The 24059-nt window shown below is 64.3% G+C and overlaps 1 protein-coding gene across 1 annotated transcript in view; it reads left to right on the top strand.

The window, feature by feature from the left end:
- Nucleotides 1-24059, top strand: part of FST (follistatin) — a 142979-nt gene that overhangs the window by 109672 nt on the left and 9248 nt on the right. The window lies entirely within an intron of this gene.

Below are 24059 nucleotides of genomic sequence, written 5' to 3'. Positions count from 1 at the left end.
CTCCCTGGGGGACCCCGTCTGAGGACCCCACCTTTACACACACACACACACCCCAACACTCCCCGGGAGGACCCCGTCTGAGGACCCCACCTTTACACACACACACCCCCCACAACTCCCCGGGAGGACCCCGTCTGAGGACGCCACCTTTACACACACACACCCCCCGACACTCCCCGGGAGGACCCCGTCTGAGGACCCCACCTTTACACACACACACACCCCGACACTCCCCGGGAGGACCCCGTCTGAGGACGCCCACCTTTACACACACACACACACCCCGACACTCCCCGGGAGGACCCCGTCTGAGGACCCCACCTTTACACACACACACACACACACCCCGACACTCCCCGGGAGGACCCCGTCTGAGGACGCCCCACCTTTACACACACACACACCCCGACACTCCCCGGGAGGACCCCGTCTGAGGACGCCCCACCTTTACACACACACACACCCCGACACTCCCTGGGGGACCCCGTCTGAGGACGCCCCACCTTTACACACACACACACACCCCGACACTCCCCGGGAGGACCCCGTCTGAGGACCCCACCTTTACACACACACACACACCCCGACACTCCCCGGGAGGACCCCGTCTGAGGACGCCCCACCTTTACACACACACACCCCGACACTCCCCGGGAGGACCCCGTCTGAGGACGCCCCACCTTTACACACACACACCCCGACACTCCCCGGGAGGACCCCGTCTGAGGACGCCACCTTTACACACACACACACACCCCGACACTCCCTGGGGGACCCCGTCTGAGGACGCCACCTTTACACACACACACCCCGACACTCCCTGGGGGACCCCGTCTGAGGACCCCACCTTTACACACACACACCCCCCAACACTCCCTGGGGGACCCCGTCTGAGGACCCCACCTTTACACACACACACACACCCCGACACTCCCTGGGGGACCCCGTCTGAGGACCCCACCTTTACACACACACACCCCCCACCACTCCCCGGGAGGACCCCGTCTGAGGACGCCCCACCTTTACACACACACACCCCGACACTCCCTGGGGGACCCCGTCTGAGGACCCCACCTTTACACACACACACCCCGACACTCCCCGGGAGGACCCCGTCTGAGGACCCCACCTTTACACACACACACACCCCGACACTCCCTGGGGGACCCCGTCTGAGGACGCCCCACCTTTACACACACACACACCCCGACACTCCCTGGGGGACCCCGTCTGAGGACGCCCCACCTTTACACACACACACACACACCCCGACACTCCCTGGGGGACCCCGTCTGAGGACGCCCCACCTTTACACACACACACACCCCGACACTCCCTGGGGGACCCCGTCTGAGGACCCCACCTTTACACACACACACACACCCCGACACTCCCCGGGAGGACCCCGTCTGAGGACGCCCCACCTTTACACACACACACCCCAATACTCCCCGGGAGGACCCCGTCTGAGGACCCCACCTTTACACACACACACCCCCCAACACTCCCCGGGAGGACCCCGTCTGAGGACCCCACCTTTACACACACACACACCCCGACACTCCCCGGGAGGACCCCGTCTGAGGACCCCACCTTTACACACACACACACCCCGACACTCCCCGGCCTTTACACACACACACACACACCGACACTCCCCGGGAGGACCCCGTCTGAGGACGCCCCACCTTTACACACACACACACACCCCGACACTCCCCGGGAGGACCCCGTCTGAGGACCCCACCTTTACACACACACACACACCCCGACACTCCCCGGGAGGACCCCGTCTGAGGACCCCACCTTTACACACACACACACACCCCGACACTCCCCGGGAGGACCCCGTCTGAGGACGCCCCACCTTTACACACACACACACCCCCCAACACTCCCCGGGAGGACCCCGTCTGAGGATGCCCCACCTTTACACACACACACACACCCCGACACTCCCCGGGAGGACCCCGTCTGAGGACGCCCCACCTTTACACCCCCCAACACTCCCCGACACTCCCCGGGAGGACCCCGTCTGAGGACTCCCCACCTTTACACACACACCCCCCGACACTCCCCGGGAGGACCCCGTCTGAGGACACCCCACCTTTACACACATACCCCAACACTCCCCGGGAGGACCCCGTCTGAGGACGCCCCACCTTTACACACACACACACACCCCAACACTCCCCGGGAGGACCCCGTCTGAGGACGCCCCACCTTTACACACACACACCCCCCCCAACACTCCCCGGGAGGACCCCGTCTGAGGACCCCACCTTTACACACACACACCCCGACACTCCCCGGGAGGACCCCGTCTGAGGACGCCCACCTTTACACACACACACACACCCCGACACTCCCCGGGAGGACCCCGTCTGAGGATGCCCCACCTTTACACACACACACACACCCCGACACTCCCCGGGAGGACCCCGTCTGAGGATGCCCCACCTTTACACACACACACCCCGACACTCCCCGGGAGGAGTGGCCACAGTGGGCCTCCTGGGGAGCCGAGCCCTCGGGGGCCAGCGTGGGCACAGAGGCTCTGGACGGGAGGAACCGGGGACTCTCTGGCGGGGGCGGGGGGGGGCCGCTTTAATGTGCTGCCTGTCGGCAGGGGCAGCCCTCAGGCGAGGGGAGGGGGGCCGAGGTGGCTCCAGGAGAGAGGGCTCCGGCCTCTCCACCATCACACCCACGTGAGGGGCGCTGGCAGGCGCTCTGCTCACCCCAAAGCTGCTTTCTCTGGGACCCAGGACCGGCCGCCACCAGCGCCCCTCACCCCCCCTCCAGACTCTGCCAGTCCGAGCCGCCCCCTTCCCGCCATGCTCCAGGGCCTCCCCCGCCCCTCCCCGCGGCTCCGCTGCCCCCAGCAGTTCCCTCCGCACCCCGCACCCTCCACTCCCTCCGCACCCCCGCACCCTCCCTGGCCCGGCTCAGCCAGGCCCACCGGAGAGCCTGACACAGATCAGATGTGATGTGGCTGTGGGGTGGCGGGGCCGGGGCCTGGTGTCGCCTGCCTGGCCCAGAGCCTCACCAGCCGCAGAGCGACAGCTGGCCACCCAGACAGAGCAGGCCCGTCCCCGGCTCCGGCCGCTCACGTCCCGCACCGCAGCCGGAGCCCGGAGCCGGCACAGCCGGACCGCCCGGCACAGCCAGACCGCCGGGCACAGCCGGACCGCCGGGCACAGCCGGACCGCCCGGCACAGCCGGACCGCCGGGCACAGCCGGACAGCCGGGCACAGCCGGACCGCCCGGCACAGCCGGACCGCCGGGCACAGCCGGACCGCCGGGCACAGCCGGACCGCCCGGCACAGCCGGACCGCCCGGCACAGCCGGACCGCCGGGCACAGCCGGACCGCCGGGCCTGGGCAGAGGGTGCACGCGGGGCGGTGCCCACCGCCACCTGATGCCGTCTCTCCCGCCTCCGGCGCCTCTGGCTCCTGCTCCGATGCCAGAGCCGAGCCGCAGGGACGGGAGGGAAGGGTTCCTGCCTCTCAGAGGAGTTTCCCGAAGGCGGAGGGCAGCTCGGGCCGGACAGCCACAACGCCAGTGCCCGGCGCCCGGCCGCCCGCCTGCTCTCACCGGGCTCTGCAGACCAGCCGCCGATTTCGCCCTGTCCCCACCCGGGCTCTGCGTTCCCGCTCAGCCTCACCGCTCCCAGCACCCCCTTCCCCCCCGGCCCCCCCAGCCCAGGCGGCTCCGCTGCCATCTCTCCCCTCAGCCCTCCACACTCCCCACGCTCCCGGGTCCCACCACGCCAGGGCCTGGCTGCCCCGACCTGAAGCTTCTCGCTTCCTTGGGGCTCTGGTCACCGTCTGGGGAACCCCCAGGGCCATGGGCTCATGAGGAGGTAGACACAGCAGCCCTGGAGGAGGCCCATGCCTCTGGAGGGCGCTGTCCCGGGGTCCCCCCCCCCATGTCCGTGATGCTCACAGAGACAGGCTCACGGCCCCGGTGGAGGGAGGAGATGCCCGCCGCCTGGACGGCCCCAGGGAGGCTCGGTGCCAGCCGGCCGGCATCGCGCCCAAGCCCACGCCCGCGCCTGTCTGTGCCCGGTCCCGTCTGCCTGGCCCGCGGCCAGGCCCCGCTGACCGGCGGAAGCTCAGCAGCCGGGCGGCGGCGGTGCCAGCTGCCAGAGGAGCGGGTGGCTGCGGGCGGGCCTGCCTCCCGGCACCTGCCCCGCGCTTCATTTGTTTTTTAAAATGTGTTTTTATTGACGTCAGAGAGGAAGGGAAAGGGAGAGAGAGAGAAACATCCACGAGGAGAGAGGACCATGGGTCAGCTGCCCCCTGCACACCCCCCGCTGGGGCCCGAGCCCGCCCCCCGGCCTGTGCCCGATGGAATCGGGCCATGACCTCCTGGTTCACAGGCTGACGCTCACCACCGAGCCACACCAGCCGGGCTCTGCTCGTTACCTTCAGCCGACACAGGAGCAGGCATCTGTGCACCTTCCACATTTTATTTCTGCTTAACACATGCATTCGGTTCAGACAAGCAGTCAGCTGCGTTCGGCCTTCCAGATGGTTCCGTCATGGCTGCAGCTCTGGACCTGTTCCTCGGGGCCTCAGCTGCAGCCTGGGGCTTCGCTCCACGCGGGACAGGCAGAGAGGCGGCGGCCGGAGGGAGAGCCGGGGCTGCAGGGGGCGCTCCTCTCAGCCTCTCAGCTGCCCTCCCCTCCCCCCGACACCATGGCTGCCCCACCCACTGCCCCGCCCGCACCACCGCCCGCACCACAGCCCGCACCACAGCCGCCCCGCCCGCACCGCCGCTGCCGTCTGGCGGCCACCTTTCCCTGCACCTGCTTTGGTGACATCCTCCGGAGCCGACTTTCGCAGGAGCAGCCCCGTGTCCTCCGTGCGGACGGCCCCCATAAATGACATTATTACGGGAACAGGACAAGCACCGGCTTCGCTTTACAAACGCACTCGGGGAGCCACCCGAGCTGTGGCTGAGCCGGCGCGGAGAGGGAGGCGCAGAGCGGCCCTGCCCCTGGTGTCGGAGGGAGAGTGGGCCCCACGTGAACGGTGCATGGAGCACGCAGGGTTCTGTGTGTGACACGCTGTGACGTCTCTCCGGAGCCACGGGATGGGGCTCGGAACCGTCGCACGGAAATCCAGGCAAACGAGTTCACGTTTAAAGGAAGTCTCTGCAGAGCCCTCCCTCCGGGACAGCTAACTGCCTCCGCCGAGCTGGAAGGACTTTCCCAGCCGACTTTCTGAAGCAAATGCCCAGGACCGTGCCCAGCCGAACCCTGGAGTTCAAGACCATCTTCCGCGGGCCCCTCCCAGGACCCTTCCCTCCGCCATCGCCCCCCCCCCACACCCACCCCCCGGGGGCGCCGCCAGGACCGCCTTCCGGGTGGGCGTGACCTCCCAGGTGCCCGCTGCGCCCGCCCTGCCTCCAGGCCCTCCATTCCCCCTCCCTCAGACATCCCAGCGCCCCCGCCCCGCGGCCCCCGCAGCCCCCCTCCGGCCCCCAGAGCCTGGAGCACCGTCTTTTATCCTCAGACTCACTGTCCCTGACCCACCTGCACCCTCCCCAACCTCACAATCCGGGAGGCAGGAGCCGGGCTGTGAGGTCACTGCTGAGCCTCCAAACCCAGCAGGTGCTAAAGCTACGTGCTGGGTCAGTGAATGGACACAGACAGAGGCCGATGCATGAAATCCGTGCAGGTGCAGTCCCCGGCGGGGCCCACGCGGACAGTCCCTGGGGGAGGTGGGGGGACGGGGGAGTGGAAGCACCCGAACCCTGGCTTTCTAAGGGCTCGGCCATGTCCCCGTGGGGCTTTGGGTGTGCCCGACCCCGTGCCGGCAGCAGCCCAGGGGGGTGGCTCAGCTGTGCCCACCGTGGCTGTGACTTTGCTGCAGACACTGTGGGTCAGCAGGGCCAGCCTGCCCGGCGGCGTGCGCCCTGGAGGCCGGTCGGTGAGCTGGTCCAGCCTGAGGCCAGCCTGCCCGGCGGCGTGCGCCCTGGCGGCCGGTCGGTGAGGCCAGCCTGCCTGGCGGCGTGCGCTCCGGGGCCCGGCGGTGAGCGAGGCCAGCCTGCAGCCGGGGCCCGATGAGACAGGAGCCGCCCTGAGCATCCCGCGCTGGCCAGGCTGGCACGGCTGGGTTAGGGCTAAGTTTAATATTATGGTTATATCTAGGTAGGTTTTACATTAGTGTTAGGGTGAGGGTGAGGGTAGGTTAGGATTAGTGTTGAGTTTAGGGTAAGGGTTATGCTTAGGATCAGGGTTAGAGTTATGGTTAGGTTATGTTTAGTACTTGGTTAGCTTTAGGGTTTGGTTACGTTAGTACTAGGTTTGGCTTTAGATTAGGGTTAGGGTTAGGGTTTAGTTCCGTTTAGTACTAGTTTAGGCTTTAGATTAATTTTACTTATTCCCAGTCCTGTCTGTCCTCTGTTGCTAGGAGAGAACTCTGGCTTTTTCTTTGACCAGGTGCTGACTCTTCCCCGCTCAGAGCTCTGTCTCTGTATGGAAACGGGTCTATTGCCGCCTCGGTGAGTCGGGTCCGCACAGCCCTGGCCCGTGGTACTCATGGCTTGTGTGTGGGCGCCTGGCTGGTGTGTGGGCGCCAGCGCCGGGTGAGGGCAGGTGTGTGGGTGCCAGCACCGGGTGAGGGCAGGTGTGTGGGTGCCAGGCTGGGTGAGGGCAGGTGTGTGGGTGCCAGGCCGGGTGAGGGCAGGTGTGTGGGCGCCAGGCCGGGTGAGGGCAGGTGTGTGGACGCCAGCGCCGGGTGAGGGCAGGTGTGTGGGCGCCAGGCCGGGTGAGGGCAGGTGTGTGGGCGCCAGGCTGGTCTGTGGGCAGGTGTGTGGGCGTCAGCGCCGGGTGAGGGCAGGTGTGTGGGCGCCAGGCTGGTCTGTGGGCAGGTGTGTGGGCGTCAGCGCCGGGTGAGGGCAGGTGTGTGGGCGCCAGGCCGGGTGAGGGCAGGTGTGTGGACGCCAGCGCCGGGTGAGGGCAGGTGTGTGGGCGCCAGGCCGGGTGAGGGCAGGTGTGTGGGCGCCAGGCCGGGTGAGGGCAGGTGTGTGGGCGCCAGGCCGGGTGAGAGCAGGTGTGTGGGCGCCAGGCCGGGTGAGGGCAGGTGTGTGGGCGCCGGGCTGGGTGAGGTTTTCATGGAGGAAGGGAGCAGAGAGGGTGACATGCGTGAGAGGGTGAAGGCTCTGTCTGGCTCTCCTCTGCCGGGCATGGCGGCCGAGGAGCCGGAACCCGGTGCCACCCTGACAGCCAGCCGGGGGCAGGGCTCCCCGTTGGCGGTCTCCAGGCCGGGCGCTCCGGGCGCCGTGTGTGGGCACTCGGAGCGGCTCTTCCTGAAAGTGGCAGTGCTGGTGCCAGGCAGCTTTCCAGTAAAACGGCCTCGGAGCTCATGGGGGCGACGGCGGTGACGCCGGGAAGGGCGGCTTTTTAAGCCGCCGCTGCGGGCTGCCCGGCCCAATTACAGAACAATGGGCATCACGGCCGCGGGCTGTGCCGCCGAATGTGGCTGGGCAGGCGGGGGGAGGGGAGGGTTTGGGGGGGCTGGGGGAGGGGAGGGTTTGGGGGGGGAGGGGAGGGTTTGGGGGGGCGGGGGAAGGGGAGGGTTTGGGGAGGCGGGGGGAGGGGAGGGTTGGGGGGGCGGGGGGAGGGGAGGGTTTGGAGGGGGGGCGGGAGAGGGGAGGGTTTGGGGAGGCGGGGGGAGGGGAGGGTTTGGGGGGGGAGGGGAGGGTTTGGAGGGGGGGCGGGGGAGGGGAGGGTTTGGGGAGGCGGGGGGAGGGGAGGGTTGGGGGGGCGGGGGGAGGGGAGGGTTTGGAGGGGGGGCGGGAGAGGGGAGGGTTTGGGGGGGCGGGGGGAGGGGAGGGTTTGGGGGGCGGGGGAGGGGAGGGTTTGGGGAGGCGGGGGGAGGGGAGGGTTGGGGGGGCGGGGGGAGGGGAGGGTTTGGAGGGGGCTGGGGGAGGGGAGGGTTTGGGGGGGCGGGGGGAGGGGAGAGTTTGGGGGGCGGGGGGAGGGGAGGGTTTGGGGGGGAGCGGGGGGAGGGGAGGGTTTGGAGGGGGGCGGGGGGAGGGGAGGGTTTGGAGGGGGGCGGTGGGAGGAATGGGTTTGGGGGGGCGGGAGAGGGGAGGGTTTGGGGGGGCTGGGGGAGGGGAGGGTTTGGAGGGGGGCGAGGGGAGGGGGGTTTGGGGGGAGGGGGGTTTGGGGGGGCTGGGGGAGGGGGCTGGGGGGAGTCAGGACCAGGGAATTGCTGGGACGTGTCCTCCTGTGCTGTGCCCTCTGGGCCGGGTGCCCCCCCAGCAGCCTCCTCCCAGCGCCGTCTGACCTGGGCTCCCTTTGGAGGAGGGCAGCCGCCTAGTGAGCCGCAGCTTTTCAAACAGTTAATGTTCCCGAGGCTTCGTGTGCGTTTCACAGGAACCCTGACCTCACACGGACACTGGGAGATGGGGTGCCCCTGGCCGGGGGTGCAGGCTGGCACCGCTCCAGGGGGCACCCTGGGGTGGGACCACCCGGCCCTCTGCCCGGCGCTGCGCTGGGCGCGCTTCTTCTCTGCTCGCTCGTCCCGGAGGAGACGGCGGGAGGCCTCCCGGGCCTTTCGGGGGCAGGTCTGCGTCAGAGGCCGGGAGCAGCGGCGGCAGCACCCGTGTGTGTGTGAGAGAGAGTGTGTGTGTGAGTGTGTGTGTGTGTGAGTGTGTGTGTGTGTGTGTGTGAGTGTGTGTGTGTGTGTGTGTGAGAGAGAGTGTGTGTGTGAGTGTGTGTGTGTGTGTGAGAGAGAGAGTGTGTGTGTGTGTGTGAGTGTGTGTGTGTGTGTGTGTGTGAGTGTGTGTGTGTGTGTGAGAGAGAGTGTGTGTGTGAGTGTGTGTGTGTGAGTGTGAGTATGTGTGTGTGAGTGTGTGTGTGTGTGTGTGTGTGTGTGAGTGTGTGTGTGTGAGTGTGTGTGTGTGAGTGTGTGAGTGTGTGTGTGTGAGTGTGAGTGAGAGTGTGTGTGTGAGTGTGTGTGTGTGAGTGTGATGTGTGAGTGTGTGTGTGAGTGTGTGTGAGTGTGTGTGTGAGTGTGTGTGTGTGTGGGTGTGAGTGTGAGTGTGTGTGAGTGTGTGTGTGTGTGTGTGTGTGTGAGTGTGTGTGTGTGTGTGGGTGTGAGTGTGAGTGTGTGTGAGTGTGTGTGTGTGTGTGTGTGAGTGTGTGTGAGTGTGTGTGTGTGTGAGTGTGTGTGAGTGTGTGTGTGTGGGTGCACTGAGGAGCCAGGCTCCTCCCTCCTCGGCAGCACCGAGCACAGCCCCTCCTGCGGCCCAGGGCAGGCAGCCTGGTGGCGGCGGCCGCGGCCCTCCTCCCGCCCGGACGTGGGCCGCAGGGACCAAGCTCTGCGTAACGAGCCGTCCCCGCGGGGCCAGCGCTGGAGCCGGAGCCGCCGCCTGGCCCCGCGCGCGGGCGTGAGCGGACCCAGGAGAAGCCGGCTGTGCGGAGAGCGGGGCCGGGCAGGCCCCGGGGCCGTCGGTCAGAGCCTGCTCGCCGGCTGGCCGAGGCCCGGGCAGCAGGGACGGACGGACACAGCCGCTCGGCCCAGACGGACGGACACAGCCGCTCTGCCCAGACGGACACAGCGCTCTGCCCAGACGGACGGACACAGCGCTCGGCCCAGACGGACGGACACAGCGCTCGGCCCAGACGGACGGACACAGCCGCTCTGCCCAGACGGACGGACACAGCGCTCGGCCCAGACGGACGGACACAGCACTCAGCCCAGACGGACGGACACAGCGCTCTGCCCAGACGGACACAGCGCTCTGCCCAGACGGACGGACACAGCGCTCGGCCCAGACGGACGGACACAGCGCTCGGCCCAGACGGACGGACACAGCGCTCGGCCCAGACGGACAGACACAGCGCTCTGCCAGACGGACGGACACAGCGCTCGGCCCAGACGGACGGACACAGCACTCAGCCCAGACGGACGGACACAGCGCTCTGCCCAGACGGACGGACACAGCGCTCTGCCCAGACAGACGGACACAGCGCTCGGCCCAGACGGACGGACACAGCCGCTCTGCCCAGACGGACGGACACAGCCGCTCGGCCCAGACGGACGGACACAGCGCTCTGCCCAGACAGACGGACACAGCGCTCTGCCCAGACGGACGGACACAGCGCTCTGCCCAGACGGACGGACACAGCGCTCTGCCCAGACGGACGGACGCAGCGCTCTGCCCAGACGGACGGACACAGCGCTCTGCCCAGACGGACGGACACAGCGCTCTGCCCAGACAGACGGACACAGCGCTCTGCCCAGACGGACGGACACAGCGCTCTGCCCAGACGGACGGACACAGCGCTCTGCCCAGACGGGAGGGTGGAGGCGGCCTGCCCCCCCGGGCACTGGTGTTGGCGGGAGGACACGGCCCCCTGGGCCAGGGCCGGTGGGACAGGAGTGCCCGGGGCAGGACCGGGGCCCACGTCCAGGACCCCGCAGTGCTGCCAGCCCTCACCCAGAGGCTGAGCGGACCTCAGAGAGGCACCTCGTGTGCACCGAGCCGCTGCCCCTGGCCGTGAACGGGAAGGACCACGCACCATGGCCCACAGCGGACCCGCCACCAGGGGAGGGACTCCGCCTCGGGCAGCGCCTGCTCCCCCCGGCAGAGGGCAGCGTGGTGGCCGGGCCACACAGCCGGCACCCGACCCAGTGCAGACAGTGCATGGCGCCGGGTGTGTCTTCACCGCAGGGAACATGGCGCCAGGCCGGGCCGTGCGGGCGGCGCCCTCTGCTGGTGGGCGAGGCCTGGGCATCGGGGCGCCCCCGGCCAGACGTGGGCGTGGGGCAGGGGCAGGAGAGCCACCAGGACGGCCCCCGCAGGCACCCCAGCCTGGGCCTCGCTCACTCCGGGAAGTGAACAGAGGGGAGGGCCGTTCTGGGGGAGGAGGCCCTGCGCCTCTCCTCCTCCGGCCCCGGGAGAGCGGGAGGGAGCACAGCGGGGCCGGAAGGCGCCTGAGCAGCGCAGGCTCCGGAGGCACCTCCTCCAGCCCCGGCCCGGCCCAGTGCAGGCCACAGAGGGCACAGGGCACCCCCGGGGACAGCCAGCCACAGAGGGCACAGGGCACCCCCGAGGACAGCCAGCCACAGAGGGGACAGGGCGCCCCCCAAGGACAGCCAGCCACAGAGGGGACAGGGCACCCCCGGGGACAGCCAGCCACAGAGGGCACAGGGCGTCCCCGAGGACAGCCAGCCACAGAGGGGACAGGGCGCCCCCGGGGGACAGCCAGCCACAGAGGGCACAGGGCGCCCCCCGAGGACAGCCAGCCACAGAGGGCACAGGGCACCCCCGGGGACAGCCAGCCACAGAGGGGACAGGGCGCCCCCGGGGACAGCCAGCCACAGAGGGCACAGGGCGCCCCCGGGGACAGCCAGCCACAGAGGGGACAGGGCGCCCCCCGGGGACAGCCAGCCACAGAGGGGACAGGGCACCCCCGGGGACAGCCAGCCACAGAGGGCACAGGGCGCCCCCCGAGGACAGCCAGCCACAGAGGGCACAGGGCACCCCCGGGGACAGCCAGCCACAGAGGGCACAGGGCGCCCCCCAAGGACAGCCAGCCACAGAGGGGACAGGGCGCCCCCCAAGGACAGCCAGCCACAGAGGGGACAGGTGCCCCCGGGGACAGCCAGCCACAGAGGGCACAGGGCGCCCTGGGGGACAGCCAGCCACAGAGGGGACAGGGCGCCCCCGGGGACAGCCAGCCCCGGTTTGGGGAAGGGACTCCGGCCAGCGGGGCGCTCAGGTCCGGGCGGCACACGGGGCTCGGAGGTGAACATGGGAAGGTGGCGGGCACCCGGGCCGGCGGCATCCTCTTCCTCCAAGGCCCGGAAGGTTCCGAGTCGCTCGCTCAGCTGCGGCCGAGGGGGGCGCGGGGCGTGGGGTGCGGGAGCAGCCTCCTGTGGCCCCTCTGGGCCCCAGTGAGCCAGGCCGAACGGCCGAGCGGGCTGGTGCCCCAGAGCCTCCTCCGCTCTTTCCACTGAGAGCTCTCATCCCCCCCACCCCCTGCCAAGGCCACGGGCCGTGCTCAGGAACACCGGCGGCCAGCGCGGGCCTGGCTTCCGTCCTCACACTTGTGGGAACTCCAGAGGGCGGGGTGGCCCCAGGCTGGAGGGTCTGTGTGACCGGCTCGGAGCTTCGTGAGGACCCCCCTCCCCGTCCTTTCTCCGAACCCGCAGCCTCTCACAGTCTGCTTCACCCCGGCCGCAGGTGACCGGTGCCACGTCCTCGGCCGCCATCGGCCCCCCCCACCCCGGTCAGGGCCGCGCCCGGGAAGGTGAGTGCTGGAACCGGGTCCCCAGGGCCCGGGGCGCGTGGTCGATGGAGCCTCTTTTAACACCTGACCCGACAGAGGGAGGCAGCGCAGAAGGGACTGGCTCTGTCCCCTCAGACAGCACTGAGGTCACCTCAGACCATGGCCCTGAGGGGAGGCTCCCAACCACAAAAGGAACCCCAACCCCCCCACAAATCTGCAGTCACCCGAGTATGAGCTGAGGAGTTATTAAAATCTAATATTTTAGGCGTTGTGTGGGAATCCTGGCTGAGGGATGGGTGGCGGGCATGTGGTGAGTTACGTTAAATTCTGGTTTAAAAAAAATACTATATTTTAGCCTGGCCAGTGTGGCTCAGAGGCTGAGCATCAAGCCAGGAACCAAGAGGCCACCGGGTGGATTCCCGGCCAGGGCACATGCCCAGGTTGCAGGCTCGATCCCCTGTGTGGGGCGTGCAGCAGGCAGTCAATTGATGATGCTTCTCTCTCATCAATGTTTCTCTCTCCCTCGGCCTTTCTCACTCTCTTTCTCAAAAAAATGTTTTTAAATACTTCATAATTTAAATTGTTACAAAAGTAAACGTATCAACCCAAATGTGGGACATGAGTGCACTCCTTCGGGGCAGTTCACCTGCCACGGACTGACCTGTGGCCTTGACCCCTGAGCCGTGGGCGCCTGCTGCCGGTGCGTACGGACACACAGGAAACGCAGGTCACCCCCAAGCCCTGCCCGTGGCCCCAACACGCTCCAGGCCTGAGGCCTGCTCGCCCTGGAGCTCCGCCGAGGCCACCGCTGACTCAGGAACCTCGCTCGGTTCCTGTGGGGGGCCGGCGGGGCCTGTGCGGGACATGCATCGGTCAGCCGCGTTCGCGTTCGCACTGCTTGGGGCCCCCAGCTTTCCCCGAAGCGCTCTCTCTCTCTCTGTCCTCCTCCCGCCCACACCCTCCCTGTTCCCCTGCCCCGGTCAGCAGGGTGGCGGGTGGGGAACAGACAGCGAGGGGCGTGTCTGCCCCACGTCTGCGCGCGGGGAGGAAGGGGACTCGGGCATCAGCAGGTGAGGCCGCGGCATCGGCCTGGGCTGGCCTGGCCTCAGGCCTCCACTCAGGCTCTTTCTCTCCACGCTCTGTCCGAGCCTGCACATCATTCCAACACGGAAGCTGAGGACCGATGACACAGCACAAACCACACATCCGTGAGCCTCGTCCGCAGACAGATATGAACTTGGGGGAAAATAGTTTACAATGCAAACTCCAGACCAAGATTTTCAATATTTGTGATGCACAAAAGCCTCTGAAAACAGCAGCGCAAGTCCAGCTCCTCTGAGATAGCGAGGCCACAGAGAGGAGCAGGGCGCTCACACAGACACGGGACGCCGCCGCCACAGGAAGGACGTGTAACCTCCCAGGCCGTGAGACGCGGCGTGGACCCTGCGTGGCCTGCGCTGCTCGCCGCCCGCGCGCCGAGAACACGGTTACATAAACGCGCTCGGAGCTATGGCGGGCCGCCACCCTTTTGGACACCATGCACCGTGTCCAGCCCCTGAGGAGAGGGTTTGGCAGCCCCAGCAAAGCTCTCCATGTGTTTACTCTGACTCACGGAGCTGGCCCCGGAGGATTACACACACACACACACACACACACACACACACACGCAGGCGCAGGCCCCGCGGGCTGCCGAGAACGGAGTGCAGCCTGGGTTGCAAAAGCAAAGGGCTGGGGACAGTCCAATACAGAGCTGATGACACAGCATTCTGTCCACTCGGTGAGAACTATAACGCTATGGAGCACACACACATACGTGCACACATATACACATGCACACGCCAACATGCACACACCTACGTGCACACAGGCATATACATATACTCACACACACATTTTTGGATAGTAAAATGTGGAAATATCTTTTAAAAAAATTAAAGAGGAGAAAGCACTTTTCAACTCATTCTATAAGGTCAATATTTCCTTAACATGGAAATCAGACGAAGACATCAATATAGACACAGACACAAAAAGTACCAGTAAACCAATCCAAGGACATCCAGTAAGAATTAAACACCCCGATCAAGTGGGGTTGATCCCAGGAATACAGGGTGGTTTAATATCCAAAAGTCAATCACTGTCACACACCAAGCATATGAATGGAATTTAAAGAACCACATTAGCATCTCCACAGACAGGGGGAAGCATCTGACGAAATCCGACGTTGCTGCGTAACTTAAAAACGCAGTCCACTGGGAACCGAAGACAGCTTCCTCAGCTGGTGAAGGTCTGGGAGAACCTCAGGTCACGGAAGAGGAACGTTTTCCCTGCGTTTGGAAATGATCAGGGATGTCCGCTCTCACCATTTCCACTCAGCACCGTGCTGGAGACTCCAGCCAGGAGTAAGCAGAACAGCCTCCTGCTCGGATGGCCGGGTCCTGCTCTGCACACAGACAACCCGAGGAACCGGCTTAAACCTGTCTCAGCTGACAGATGAGCTCAGCGAGGTCGAAGAATAGAAGGCCAATGTGTGAAACTTAAAGGATAAAAGCAGCTTGTCCCCCCCCACACACACAGGGAGGAGCCAGGGTGTATACTTTGCACCGTGGATTACACTTTGAAGCTCTAAAAACATTCTACATAGTGACAAGGACAGCATTTAATTTCAAAGATAACCCCTAAAAATTAAAAACAAATGGAAACACTTCGAACTAGGCACCACATTGGCATGGCACACACAGAAAGATCATTTCACAAGACATTAAGGTGCAATCATTTCTTTTTTCTCCAATTCTCCATAGCATACATTTATTTATTTTTTAATATATTTTTTTATTTTTTTTACAGAGAGGAGGAGAGAGAGATAGAGAGCTAGAAACGTCGATGAGAAAGAAACATCGACCAGCTGCCTCTTGCACACTCCCTACCGGGGGTGTGCCCGTAACCCAGGGTACACGCCCTTGACCGGAATCGAACCTGGGACCTTTCAGTCCACAGACTGACGCTCTACCGCTGAGCCAAACCAGTTTCGGCCATTTATTTATTTTTTAAATTTGACTTTTCAATTACAGTCTATATGCCATGTTATTTTGTTTTAGTTTCGTGTACACAGTATAGTGGTTAAACAATAATACATTTACTTTTACCCAGACCCCCGATATTTCCAGTGCCCACCTGGCACCATGCCTGGTTAGTAAAATATTACTGACTTTCTGCCTGTGCTGTCTTCCACGTCCCTGTGACGATGATGTAACTACCAACTTGTACTCCTTAATCCTTTTGCCTTTTTCACCCAGCCCGCCCCCCTCCCCTCTGGCAGCCATCTGCCTGCTCTCTGCGCCTATGAGGCTGTTTCTGTTTTGTGTGTTCATTTATTTTGCTCTTCAGATCCCACATGTAAGTGAAATCATATGGCATCTGTCTCCCTGTGACGGACTTATTTCACTTAGTGAAATGTCCTCTCAGGACAAAAGGGATTGCAGCAATTAGACGCCTTCCCTGGGTAATCAGCGTATTGTAGGTGGTCGGTTAGGTTTGTAATGCTGACAGTTATGCGTACTCTGGGGTAAGTTGGGAGAGTAACTGTGGCCTTGAGGACCAAGACTTTCCTATGGCATAAAGCAGGAGTAAGGAAGGGTTGACGGGTTATGTCCTAGAGTCTTGAATTTGATTTAGAAGAATCACTTCTAATTTATAATGTATTTATAACATATTAGACCTTTATAAATATAAAAAGCATTTCAAACTTCTGTTCTTTGAAAAGGCTTAGCGGTAATGGCCAACCCAGTATAACGGACCCCCCTTCTCCCCACCCCCACCCCCACCCCCACCCCGTGCTCCGCGTCTGGTCTGTAAACACCCCCTCCACCTTTAAGAGCACACGCCGACTCTGGCTCGTGGTGTTCGGTCTTGCCCGGAAGCAGTGCCTTCGCCGAGCCCATTGGTGCTCCCCAGGGGATGTTCAGAGCCTCACCCCAGAGCTGTGAGCAGGTTCCCGCGGGAGGTAAGACCTTAGCGGGTGTAATCACGTTAAAATGAGGCGACACTGGGTGGGGTGGCTCCTAACCCAATGGCTGTGTCTGCACAGGAGAGGGAAGCGTACAGGTCCATTCAGACAGGGAGGCCACAGGATGCGATGGCGGAGGCAGAGCCTGGAGTGACGGGCCCACCCAGGGCTGGGCGCCTGCCAGGGCTGTGGGAGAGGCGTGGGTGGGACAGGTCCCCGCCCACCTACAGGAGAAACCAGCCCCGCCAGCGCCTGGACTTCAGACCCCTGGCCTTCGGAGAGGAGACCGACACCCGCCTGCTGTGTCAGCCACCAGCGAGCAGCCCTTGTTTGGCGGCCACAGCGAGCTGCGGCGGGGTAGACCAGAAGGACGTAGGAGTCACCCGCCGGTCACACGGACGACAATCTGAGCAACACTGACAACAGCTCCAGTAAAATGAAACAAGCATACCCCACTACAATCATATCGTTATTTTTAAATTTTAGGAGAAACACCTGGACAATTTGAGAAGCTATGAAGAGAATAACTCCTATTTTGAAAGAAAAAATGGAAGGCAAAGACTCGGCATTTATTCTGCCTTTGCTGTGCAGTCAGCCTCTCCTCCGTAGGAGCCAGAGGAGGTGAGGGCTTTCTCCCTGTCCCCTCACAGGGACGGCCCAGCAGCCTGGCGGCGCAGATGGGAGAGCATCATGTGCGAGGGCAGTGGATGACCTGGTCCAGGCAGCCGTCACGTGGCCCCTGACCCAGAAGGAGCCACCGCCAGCCCGTGGTGCACATTCACCGCACTGGGAGGCATGCACCCCTCACCGGCCACGTCTCTCCATCCACCGCCAACACGCTCTGTCCACCCACCGGGGAGGAAACCTAAAGACCACCCCCCAGAGACCACCCCCCAGTGACCACCCCCCAAAGTCCACCTCCCCCAAAGACCACCCTAGAGACCAGCCCCCAGAGACCACCCCCCAGTGACCATCCCCCAAAGTCCACCTCCCCCAAAGACCATCCCCCAGAGACCACCCCCCCAGAGACCATCCCCCCAGAGACCACCCCCAGAGACCATCCCCCAGAGACCATCCCCCCAGAGACCACCCCCCAGAGACCACCCCCCAAAGTCCACCTCCCCCAAAGACCACCCCCAGAGACCACCCCCCAGTGACCATCCCCCAAAGTCCACCTCTCCCAAAGACCACCCCCCAGAGACCATCCCCCCCAGAAACCATCCCCCCAGTGACCATCCCCCAGAGACCATCCCCCCAGAGACCACCCCCCCAAAGTCCACCTCCCCCAAAGACCATCCCCCAGAGACCATCCCCCCAAGAGACCAGTCCCCCAGAGACCACCCCCCAGAGACCACCTCCCCCAGAGACCAGCCCCCCAGAGACCATCCCCCCAGAGACCACCTCCCCCAAAGACCATCCCCCAGAGACCATCCCCCAGAGACCATCCCCCAGAGACCATCCCCCCAGAGACCACCCCCCCAGAGACCACCCCCCAGAGACCATCCCCCCAGAGACCACCCCTCCAGAGACCACCCCCCCAGAGACCATCCCCCAGAGACAATCCCCCCAGAGACAATCCCCCCAGAGACCATCCCCCAGAGACCATCCCCCCAGAGACCACCCCCCGAGAGACCACCCCCCAGAGACCATCCCCCAGTGACCATCCCCCAGAGACCATCCCCCCAGAGACCACCTCCCCCAGAGACCATCCCCCAGAGACCACCCCCCAGAGACCACCCCCCAGAGACCACCCCCCAGAGACCATCCCCCCAGAGACCACCCCCCCAGAGACCACCCCCCCAGAGACCATCCCCCAGAGACAATCCCCCCAGAGACAATCCCCCCAGAGACCATCCCCCAGAGACAATCCCCCCAGAGACAATCCCCCCAGAGACCACCCCCCCAGAGACCATCCCCCCAGAGACCATCCCCCAGAGACCATCCCCCCAGAGACCATCCCCCCAGTGACCACCCCCCAGAGACCACCCCCCAGAGACCATCCCCCAGAGACCATCCCCCCAGAGACCATCCCCCCAGTGACCACCCCCCAGAGACCACCCCCCAGAGACCATCCCCCCAGAGACCATCCCCCCAGTGACCACCCCCCAGAGACCACCCCCCAGAGACCATCCCCCAGAGACCATCCCCCCAGAGACCATCCCCCCAGTAACCACCCCCCAGAGACCACCCCCCAGAGACCATCCCCCCAGAGACCACCCCCCCGAGACCATCCCCCCAGAGACCATCCCCCAGAGACCATCCCCCCAGAGACCATCCCCCCAGTGACCACCCCCCAGAGACCACCCCCCAGAGACCACCCCCCCAGAGACCACCCCCCCAGAGACCATCCCCCAGTGACCACCCCCCAGAGACCACCCCCCAGAGACCACCCCCCCAGAGACCACCCCCCCAGAGACAATCCCCCAGAGACCATCTCCCCAGAGACCACCCCCCCAGAGACCATCCCCCAGAGACCATCCCCCAGAGACAATCCCCCAGAGACAATCCCCCAGAGACCACCTCCCCATTGACCATCCCCCAGAGACCATCCCCCCATTGACCATCCCCCAGAGACCATACCCCCCAACAACTCCCGGCCAGGAAGGTGGGGGGGGGTTGTTTCTGTCCTTCTTTGTCTCCGGGGAGCCATCCCTCTGCCTCTCCACACGCAGACTGCGGAGATGAGTTCTATCGAAGTGAGGAGTGTGGCTGGGCTGGGCCAGGCGAGTGTGCTTGGGTGAAAGTGAGATTAAACAGGAAGGGCCCTGGCCGGTGTGGCCCGGTGGTAGAGGGCCGTCTCTTGGACTGAAGGGTCTCAGGTTCAGTTCCAGTCAAGGGCACGTACCTCGGTTGCAGGCTCCTCCCTCGCCCGGACCCTGGTCGGGATGCGGGCAGGAGTCAACCCGTCCCCGTGTTCCTTCCACATCAGTGTTTCTCTCTGTCTTCCCTCTTCCCTCTCCCTGAACATCAGCGGGAAACGGCCTCAGGTGAGGGTTAACACAGGACAACAGGGCACACCTCTGTGTGGGGCTCGGCCAGGAGGCCTGCCTGAGGCCCCGGCTCCGGGGAGTGGACTCCAGGACCAGAGAGCGGCCGGCGGCCTGCCTGTGGGAATGAGGGCCCAGCCCCCTCCGAGCGCCGATGCGCCGATGACACGGTCCCCGGGTGGGGTGGCCAGGACTCGGCCCTGTGATGGCTTTACCTTCTGCCGGGAGATGAGAGAGTGGCCCCACATCAAAGGCCGGCGTCCGTCCGACCCGGGCTGGCCATCCATCTGCCGCCGAGGCCGCCGGCACATCTGGAAAACGCAGCAGCCAGAGCGGCGGGCGCTCCCTGTGGACCCGGGCACAGACGGGCTGGGCCTCTGCCCTCCGCTCGGCCGGGGAGGCCCTGCTCTGAGGTCGCAGAAGGTAACAAACATGCACACCAACCGGGCGTCCTGCAGCCGACAGCAGGTGTGCCGGCCACGGGCCGAGACCCGGAGGAAGGGGCCGGTCCTGGGAAATCCAGGGCCACATGGGGGGCCCCATGTGTGTGTCCCCAGGTCCCCCCAACACGCACCGGCCTCTCTGCCCGAGCCCGAGAGCCAGGAGGGGGGTGCCGGCTCAGGGCACTGTTCCCTACGTCACCCCCCGCACCCCCTCTCCCAGCCTCCCGTCGGAGCCACTGCCAAGGCGCACAGTGCTGTCCCTGTGGCTCCCGCCGGGGCTCAGGGCCACTGGAAGGGCCGCACAGGAACCGGCTCCGGTCCCGCAGGAGACACTGGCCTGAGCGGCGGCAGCAGGAACAAGCCCCGCTGGCTCTAATACCCTCCCACTGCTCCTTCATGAGGCCCCATGACCACCGCACCAGCCACCCACCCTGCTCCTGTGGAAACACCACAGGAAACGTTACCACTGCCCCACAGGGTCTCCGCTGCAGCACACGCCCTTCCTGACAACAGCCTCACGGAGAATGTGAGGGGCGAGGGGCTGGGAGGCGGGGGAAGAGGGCAAACCGTGCCTGACCTCAGGACAGAAGCCAGGCTGCACCTCGAGGCCGTGAGTGATTCCGGTGATAGGTGGCCCTGCAAAATCCCTCAGCTCCCCGACACCTGCCCGCCTGACAGCAAAGAAGAGCTACTGCCTCAGGGGAAGGATTCGGCTGATTGTGCAGGAGAAGGATGCATGTAGGGACCGGCTGTTCACAGGACTGCCCAAAATTTAACCCTAACGTTATATTTATACCTAATCCTATCCCAATCACTGAACCTATCACTAACCCAAACCAATCCCTAATCCTAATCTTAACCCTAACCCTAATACTAACCAAACCCTATGCTTATCCTATCTCTAACTCTACACCTAATCCTATCCTTAGCCCTAACCATAATCTTAGGACAAGTTCCACCCTAATCCCAGACCTCACCTAGCCATAACCCTAACCCTAACCCTAACCGTAACCCTAGCCCTGACCTAAACCTAGTCTTAATTTTAGCCCTAGACCTAGCCCTAATTCTAAACCTAACTACGTATAGCCCTAATCCTAACTATAACAATAGCTCTAACTAAAGCCATAACTCTAACCCTAGCCCTAACCAAAACCCTAGCCCTAAAACTAGCTCTAAACCTAACGATAACCCTAACCCTAGCCATAAACCTAACCCTACCACTAACGCTAGTCTTAGCCCTAAACCGAAACCTAATCCTAGCCCTAACCCTAACCCTAGCCCTAACCCTAACCCTAGCCCTAACCCTAACCCTAACCCTAGCCCTAGCCCTAACCCTAGCCCTAGCCCTAACCCTAACCCTAGCCATAATCCTAGCCATAATCCTAGCCCTAGCCCTAGCCCTAACCCTAGCCCTAACCCTAGCCCTAGCCCTAACCCTAACCCTAGCCATAATCCTAGCCCTAACCCTAGCCCTAACCCTAGCCCTAGCCCTAACCCTAACCTTAACCCTAGCCCTAGCCCTAACCCTAACCCTTGCCCTCGCCCTAAGAGAGGGAGTGCAGGAGAGGCCAGGAAGGTGGGACCTTCCCTGTGGCACAGGCTGGCACAGACTCCGAGGCTGTCCCCGTGCCCTGCGCCCAGCAGGCGTAGGTGCCGCCCTGAGCCCACCATCTGTTTCCTGTGGAATCTGAGAACAGGGGTGCATCTGACGGGAGGGTCCCGGAGGACAAGGTGTCTGCAGCACCGTGGCTCCATCAGTTCCAGGAGGCCTCAGGTGGAGCCTGCCACTGTCCTCAGGCAGTGCCCGTGACTCTGCAGGGCGCCGGGCGGGAGGGCATCTCGGGGACTCTGGGAAGGTGTGACCCTCTGGGAAGGTGTGACCCTCTGGGAAGGTGTGACCACTGTGTGCACACCTGAGGCCGACGCAGAGGAAGGCCGAAAGGAAACCCATGGAAAAGTCAGACAATAAGAACATTTTATTTTTTAAAATACATTTTATTGACTTTTTACAGGGAGGAAGGGAGAGGAATAGAGAGTTAGAAACATCGATGAGAGAGAAACATCGATGAGCTGTCTCTTGCACGCCCCCTACCAGGGATGTGCCCGCAACCAAGGAACATGCCCTTGACCGGAATCGAACCCAGGACCCTTCAGTCCGCAGGCCGACGCTCTATCCATTGAGCCACACCGGTTTCGGCAATAAGTATATTTATAAATAAAGGAAGACATACACTGGAGAGAACCGTGTTGTTGAATGTGGTCACTTTTAGAAGGTTACCATCGGGCTTGGGTTCCGGATCCGTTAGAGAAGGAATAGAAGCCTGTGTGCATGTCAGAAGACAGCTCACCTCCTGGGGGACGAGGCCTGGGCGTTTGGGGTGTGTCAGTCACACCTGGCCCCTCAGTCCGGGCCTGCACCTCCCACGTGCTGGGCAGTGAGGCGGCTGCCCAGGACCGGCCCAGGGTGCGGCCCGGGTCCGAGGAGCCGGACAGGCCGGGAAGCGTCCGGCCGCAGCTCCGTTTGAGGTGCTTGTTTGCATCAGCGTCTGAAAGCCGCCGGCCTGCCGTCTCAGCCGGGGCCGTTCCTCTCTGAGGGAGAGGGCGCTGTTTTCTCAGCTGCAAATCAGCTCACCGGGAGCGAACAGGGTGTGAAGGCAACAGCCGACCGCGCTCTGATGGCTTTCCCAGCCCGGGCGCCTGTGGGGCTCCGGGGCTGTGGGGTAAGTGACCAGACGTCCCACGTCCCTCAGCATTTTAAAACAGTCCCCATTTTGGAAACGCTACGGGATGCAGGACAAATTGTTAAAGCGGGACATCTGGTCACCTTCCTGTAGGGGCTGTGGGGCTGTGGAGGCTGTGGGGGCTGTAGGGGCTGTGGGGGAGCTATAAGGGCTGTGGGGGGGGCTGTGGGGGCTGTGGGGGGGCTATAAGGGCTGTGGGGGGGCTGTAGGGGCTGTGGGGGCTATAGGGGCTGTGGGGGGAGCTGTAGGGGCTGTGGGGGCTGTAGGGGTCGAGGGAGCCTCTTAGATACAGGTTTCTGCCCAGCTGGCCTGGCTCAGGGACTGAGCGTCGACCTAGGAACCAGGAGGTCACGGTTTGATTCCCAGTCCGGGCACAGGCCCGGGTTGTGGCCTGATCCCCAGTGGGGGGTGCGCAGGAGGCAGCTGGTCAATGATTCTCTCTCATCATGGATGTTTCTTTCTCCCTCCCTTCCTCTCTGACATCACTACAAATGTATTTAAAAATAAAATAAGATTCCCAGGCCTCCCACTCAAAGACAGTGACTTCAGCCCACGGCCAGGGATCTGAACGTGGGGCCGAGCTCGCCGGGTGGGGAGCTCTGCGACACGTTTGAGGCTGGGCCCCAGCCGTCCCCGCTGCCTGCGCAGTGAGACCCCCTCAGCTTCCCAACCTCCCCATCTGCCCCCTGGGCGTGGTGGAGGGACAGACGCACAGGGCGCCCACTGCTCCTGCTCTGGGCGGCCGCCCTCGGGGGGACGCGGCCAGAGAACGGACAGCACCCGGGCGGGCCGAGCGGGCACCAGCGTCTCAGCTCCTGTCGGGCACGTGCCCGCCCCGTCCTGCTCTGCTCCTCGGTCCTCCATCTCCTCACTGCCCCTGCCTTCGCGGCTGCGCATCCTTTAAGGCGGACTGCGGTCGCTCCTCGAGTCCTTACGCGCTCACCCACCTCCTGGGGGCGCCACAGGCCCTCCCAGCTGCTCCAGGGGTGGCACCTCACCCGTCTCCCCTCCCGCGGGTGTGGGGGGCGCTCAGCACGTGAACTGTGCCCAGGACACACCGCACACCGTCTTCCCCGCCGGGCAGGGTCCTCCCTCCTCACGGCTCCCTCGGGGGCCGTGTCCGTCGCTGACCACGGCCGCAGAGCCCACCGCAGGCTCCACAGGCCCGGTGCCCACAGAGCCGGCTCCGCCCTCAGGACCAGTCCGCACCGGTTCGGCTCAGCCTTCATTCTCAGTATACACCAGGATGCCTGGTGCTGCGGCCCGGCCGCTGTCCAGTTGATGGCCACCGGGCGCGGACAGGGCGTGGCCTCGCCCGGCGGCCACCCTCGGCGGCAGGGACGCAGCCCCGCGTGGAGGCGCAGGCGGGCCAGAAGGCACCGGGACTCCCGGGCCCCTGACGGCAGGAGGGAGGGACGCAGAGCAGACCGCTCCGGGCGCCCACGGGCACCTGTGGCCTGGCTGCATGGGCTCCGGAAGCGGCCTTCCCCCGCGATTTCCGACCCCGCACATTCCAGGAGACGGGCAGGAGCGCCGGACGGAGCCTCTGGCGGTGAGAGGCATCGGGCGTCAGACAGGAGCTGGTGAGCAGCTGCCACGGCGCTGCTGGATCCTGCTTCCCGCCGGCGGGCA

Source organism: Pipistrellus hanaki, assembly GCF_964339955.1.
Source record: "Pipistrellus hanaki genome assembly, chromosome: 4".
NCBI lineage: Eukaryota > Metazoa > Chordata > Mammalia > Chiroptera > Vespertilionidae > Pipistrellus > Pipistrellus hanaki.
This window is presented reverse-complemented; position numbering and strand designations above follow the sequence as displayed.